Raw genomic sequence first — 6,392 nt, forward strand, 5'->3', positions numbered from 1 at the left:
TTCCCCAGTAAACCTCTGCTGTTTGCATCCAAAAAGACTAGGGTACCAGGAGCTTATCTAGGGGCAGAACCCCTGGGAAAAATCAAAGGATAGTTGTTGTTTCCTTAGTTATCCTTTACCACTGAACGAAAAAGGGGATGTGAGCTGGGTGGTGTGACCATTGGCCAGTAAGCCCAGCATGTGATAGGTGGAAGCAAGAGGACCACAAGTTCCAGAGCAGCCTGGACTACATAGTGAGCCTCATTATTCTGGGCTATCATTCTGGTTGCCTTTCTGTTACGATGATAGAATCTGACCAACAGTAAAGGGAAGCATGGCTTTTGTTTCCATTCATAAGTTACAGCCCATTACTGAAGGAAGTCAGGGCAGCAACTCAAGCAGGAATTTGAGGCAGAAGCCATAGAGGAGTGCTGCTTGCTGCTTGCTGGAGTGCTCAGGCTCATGCATAGTTGGCTTTCTTATGTAGCCCGTGGCTGCCTGCCTAGGGAGGAGGCTTCCCTAAACTGGTTGGACCCTAATACATTAATTAATTATCAAGATAATTTATTCAAGACATTTCATCTGGGTGATATGAATGGGGACAGTCCCTTTATTAAGGTTCCTTTCTCTGGTGACTGTAGGCTGTGCCAAATTGACAGTTAAAGCTAACCAGATTATAGCATGATTTTGTAACATTAAAAAAAGGTAGGAGGCTGGCCTGTTGTGGCACATGTCTTTTAATTACTGCTCTCTGGAGGCATAGGCAGGTGGATCTCTGAGTTTGAGATCTGGTCTACAGAGAGAGTTCTAGAACATCCAGAGCTACACAGAGAAACCCTGTCTTGAAAAACCAAACCAAACCAAACCAAACCAAACCAAACCAAACCAAACCAACCAAACAAGAGGGTGGGGGCAGTTGCTCTGTGGGTAAAGATACTTACTGCCATAATACATACAGGGCTTTAAGTGTGTCCCTGGTGATCACATAGTGAAAGTCAAGAACTAGCTCCTCAACATTGTCCTCTGACCTCCTCACCCACACCGTGGCTTGCCCTTCCAATACATAATAAATGTTATTTAAAGAAAATACACAAAGCAATTGGTGTTTACTGACATTTAGCAGCAGATTCATTCTGTGATTGAGAAAGTCCTTGTCTCAGTTAGTGTTCTAGAGCTCTAACTGGTGAACTCTCTTGATCCTGGTAAATGAACCTTTGCCCACACTCATTTCCCTTCCCCTTGCTACCCCTGAAATTCATTGAGTTTGTTGGGGAGTTCAAACAAATATTTATTTTCTTCAGTTATCTTCAAACTTTGCCTCCTGTTTACTGTGGAGTGTACAAGGGGGGCCTTGTGAAAGAAAGAGAAGTGTCAACAGCAAAGTGTCAGCTGAGGGACTCTATTCTAAAGTAATGTATCATTTTTGTAACGTTTTGGGTGGGATTGGTCCAGAGAACAAAGTTGGATGTGTGAATGATGAAACTGTCACACAGTTGAGTCTAGTGTTTGATATTGTTACAAAGCGCTGTCATCTACAAAACTCATGCCAGAGACCACAAACTGGATCTCCACATCAACCCCTGAGCTTAAAATGTTTTAAAAGTAAGTTTATGGTTTTGTGTTGGGCTGCATTCAGAGTGACTCTGGGTGCATGTGGTTTGTGGGCTGTGAGTTGACAACCTGCAAGTGATCACACAAGCATCAGTACACACAAGCAGCAGTAAATGGACTTGGCATGTATATGTGTGTGTATGTGTGTGTGTGTGTGTGTGTGTGTGTGTGTAGTTGAGAGAGGGTAGGGTAGTAGGGGAAGTTGGAGAGGGGACAGAGAGTGGTGCAAATGATATAAATACAGTACACTTGTATGACATTCTCAAGAAATGCAAAAAAAGAAAGAGAATGTTTTCTTTATATTTTTGGAGAATATTTTTCTTGTGTTGATGAAATCTAATAGTTTAATATTTTTCTATACTAATAGTTGTTAACTATCATGTTTATTTCCAGACTTCTGGGAAGACACTACTTATTCTGTTTTAAAAGACTCATTGTGTGTGTGTGTGTGTGTGTGTGTGTGTGTGTGTGTGCATGCTTTGCTTGCAGAGGCCAGAGAAGGGATCCATTGGAAATAGGGTTAAAAGTAGCTGTGAACCTCTGGGTGATGGTAGTGGTACATGCTTTTAATCTTTTGTTTTTTCCCCTCATTAATTAATTTATGTATTCACTTTACATACTGGTCACTGTTCCCCTCCTGGTCCCCACTACAGTCTTTCCCCTATTCTCCCTCCCCTTCTTTTCTGAGAGGGTGGAGGCCCTCCTTTGTATCTCCCCATCCTGGTACATCAAGTCTCTGCAGGGATAGGTGCTATTCTCACACTGAGACCAGACAATGCAGCCCAGTTAGGGGAACAGATTCCATAGACAGGTGTAAGTCCTGTCTTTAAAGTCTTGTTCCTCAATTGGTTCTTGACTTGTCAACAAAGAAGGTAGGGGGCTCATTGCTGAAAGGAAGGTCTAGGTAGGACTTCCAGGTCCCAAGAGGAAAAAGAGATGCAAGGAAAGACATTGGTGTCTTTTCTGCCTTACTTTGGAATGAGTGGAAAGCAGCAGTCATGTAAGACCTTGGGACAGCTAGTGCCTGTGGCCTCTGCTACAGTTGGGGACCAAGAATGTTGGCAGGGGCTAGCTGATGCAAGCCACTAAGTTTAGGGCTGTGGGAGAGAGAGAGAGAATAAATTGATAAGGGCACACATTTCCAGGCAGTAGGTATCAGCAATTGTGCCTAGAGGCAATTTCTAAAAGTGATGGAGCAGATGGGTCTTTTATCTGAGGATTCAAGAGTCTCCAAAGTGGGCTGGTAACTGGACCCTTCCAGGAGCAAAGACAGGTAGAAAAGGAACCCAGGAGTGGGCTGGTTGTGACAGATCTCAGGGCAAAGTCAGGTGGAACAAAAGGGAGCCAGGAGAGGCCAGAGCCTGGGCAGCAGCTCCTGAGCAAAAGTAGAATGTGGTTATAAAACTACATACAACAGACAGGCAAGAGCTTCGGGGACAACCCTCACTCCAGTTGTTGGGGGACCCACATGAAGACTGAGCTGCACATTTATTACATATGTGCGGGTGTTGGGAGGCTAAGTCCGGCCTGTCTATGCTGTTTCTTTGGTGAGAGCTCCCGAGGGTCCAGATTAGCTGACTCTGTTGTTGGTCTTCCTATGAAGTTCCCACCCCCTTCGGTGCCCCCAATCCTTTGCCCAGTTTCCCCCTAAGAGTCCCTGAGCTCTGTCCAGTGTTTGGCTGTGATTCTGCATCCAACTGAGTAAGCTGCTGGATGGAGCCTCTTAGAGAACAACCATGCTCAGCTCCTGTCTGCATGCTTAACAGAGTATCATTAATAGTCAGGGACTGATGTTTGCCATGGTCTCAAGTTGGGCTGGTTGTTGGTTAGCCATTCCCTCAGTCTCTTCTTCATTTTTATCCCTGCATTTATTGTAGACAGATCACATTTTGGATTAAAAGTTTTGTGGGTGGGCTGGTGTCCTTATCCCTCCACTGGGGTTCCTTCCTGACTACAGGAGGTGGCCTCTTCAGGTTCCACATCCCAATTGCTATGCTTTTAGCTAAGGCCCTCTACAGTCATTCCTGAGGTTCTTCCATATCCCAGGTCTCTGGCATCTCCTAGAGATGCCCCAACCCCTCACCTCCAGCATCTGCAGATTTTCATTCACTCTCCTGGCCTTCTGGCTTTCTTTCCTGTTTCTCCCCATACCCGATCCTGAAACCCCATCTCTCTTATCCCACATTCCTGGGCACATTCTTTTAATCCCAGCACTCAGAAGTCAAAAGAGCAGGCAGATCTCTATACGTTTTAGGCCAGCCTGGTCTATAGAGCAGTTCCAGGACAGTCAGAGTTACACAGTAAAACCCTATCTCGAAAAACAGAAAACAAAAAAGTGTTTATCACATATTTACTTATTTATGTGTGAATATATATGTGTGTGGGTTGAAGAGCCTAGAAGACAACCTGTGGGAATTCATTCTTCTCTTCCATCACATAGAACTGAGAATTGAACTCAGGTTGTCAGGTTTGGAGACAGGTGACCTTGTTCTCTGAGCTAACTTGAGAACCATTAACTTTTTCTTTCACTGTTAGTGTGGCAGCTTATATCCACATTGTTTTTTGTGCTAGCCATCTTGAGTTAGGGTTGAATCTGGGTTGTCATGGAGTATCTTCTTGTGACCCATGGCACTGGGTTTTGTTTACTACTATTTATCTTAGGACTTTTTTTTTTTTTTCAAAAGAAAGGCACACACATTGCTTTGTTTTTCTCTTTTTTGAGTTTGATTTGGAGCAAGTTATCAATGTGCTAGGCATGTTGCCCTTCTCTCTAAGTCTCTAGGTTGCTATGACTTTGTGTAATCTTTTAGATTTTATCTTAAAAACAAAAAATTTTTAAAAAATTCAGTAACAATCACTTTGTGCAAGTTCATTCCTTAGCTGTAGGTCTCTACTTCTGTAACATGGGCTTTAGAGATTTAAGAAGAAATTTTTTTGCTTATGATTGTCCTGCTGGCATGTATATCTGTGCACTATGTGTATGCCTAGGTGCCCGTGGAGACCAAAATATAGCTGCAAAACCCCAGGAGCTGGAGCTAAAGACTGTTATGAGCCACCAGGAGGATACTGGGAGTTGAACCCAGGTCCTTTACCAGAGCAGACAATGATCTTAACTGCCGAGCCATAGCTTCAGCTTCAACATGGGGACAATAGCTTACTGATCTCAGGGACTTATCATGAGGACCACAAAGAGAGTGTAAAGGCACTTATAAACTATCATGTGTTGTGTGTGTGTTAATGACTAGCTAACCTCAAGACAGTCTCTTAGAAGGATTGGGAAGTAACCATCATGTGGAAATCCTTGTTGGTTTTCTTTGCTATAAAATCAACACCATGGCTTTCCCTTTAGAGCAAGAAGGGCAGCATGGAATTCCTGCTTTACCTTCCCCAGTCCTCATTGTAAGCTTGCTAGTCTCCCTTACCTTGTTCCTGCTTAGAGGCATGAGTGTGGGGTGTTCATTATCCATTGGGGAACATTCCAATGAGAATGAGGTGCTGTTTCCCCCGCTAATCCTGTATGACATGAGGCAAGGGTGAGTCTGTTAAAGGTGAAGACCTTGCTATCTAAAACACAACCCCACACCTAAGCCTCAGGGAACACTGAGGAAGAGGGGCAGTAAGATTTTAAATCAGAGGTCTTGGAAGTCTGCTGCAGGATGGTGTCTCCCAGAAGTGAAGGGGGAGACACACTCGTGAAACATTAATAATATGGTTACCTAAACAAGATCTGAACAATGACATCTCAAGTAGACATGCTAAAGTGAACTGGGAAATCTCACAAGACCCATCCCCTAGATGAAGAACTACAGGCAATTACTGACTTCTGAGAGAGGGAGACATAGTCTTCCCCAGGGATGAGTTCCTCAATTGATTGTCTGCACCAAGTGGTCAGCCCTGAAAACATATATATATGTAAGCCACACTAAATGGACTCAACAGGTTGTATTCACATATTTATATATGTAGAACAATAATCATCAAAAATAGACCTTGAATTTGAGAGGGAGTTGGGTGATGGGAAGAATTGGAGGGAGGAGATGAAGGAAGATGATCTAATTTTATTTTAGTTAATAATTTAAGAAAAGATGGAAACCTTGAACTTCAGAACTATGTGATCTCTTGGATCCTGGCTTCATTAGGAAATTATTATGTGGAAGCCGGGTCCTTTTCTAGGGAGGTCGCACTGACAGCGGCGGTGGGAAGCCGGCCTTAGCCAACATGTACTACAAGTTTAGCAGTTTCACGCAGAAGTTGGCTAGGGCTTGGGCTTCGGAAGCCTATACACCGCAGGGGTTAAAGCCGGTTTCCACAGAAGCACCGCCTATCATATTTGCCACACCAACCAAACTGACCTCCAATGTGACAGCATATGATTATGCTGGAAAGAACAAGGTTTCAGAGCTGCGGAAGTTCTTCCAGAAGGCCGACGGCGTGCCCATTCACCTGAAACGAGGCCTTCCTGACCAAATGCTTTACTGGACCACCATGGCTCTGACAGTGGGAGGGACCATCTACTGCCTGATCGCCCTCTACATGTCCTCACAGCCCCAAAACAAATGAAGTTGCCTGTGGAGGACTGGTTCACTTTGTGGCACAAACCCTTTGAATTCTCACATTTCATGTTTTTCCACTTGGATAGTCTACTTAGCATTTTGCAAACAAAGGAAAAGATAAGAATACACTGTTTTGGTTTGTTTATGGCGTGCAGATGGCCTGTCAGATGTCAGAGCTTGTTTGACAGTTAAAACCGTTGTTTAAGAAAATGACACTGAGCCATCACTGAGCTGTGCTTCTGCTCCGGA

The 6,392-nt window shown here is 44.0% G+C and overlaps 1 pseudogene; it reads left to right on the plus strand.

Moving 5' to 3' along the window:
• The first annotated feature begins 5,754 nt into the window (after positions 1-5,754).
• On the plus strand, positions 5,755-6,257 carry LOC143438130 (cytochrome c oxidase subunit 7A2-like, mitochondrial pseudogene; annotated as a pseudogene).
• The last annotated feature ends 135 nt before the right edge of the window (positions 6,258-6,392 follow it).

The sequence above is a fragment of the Arvicanthis niloticus genome, chromosome 24 (genome assembly GCF_011762505.2).
Source record: "Arvicanthis niloticus isolate mArvNil1 chromosome 24, mArvNil1.pat.X, whole genome shotgun sequence".
NCBI lineage: Eukaryota > Metazoa > Chordata > Mammalia > Rodentia > Muridae > Arvicanthis > Arvicanthis niloticus.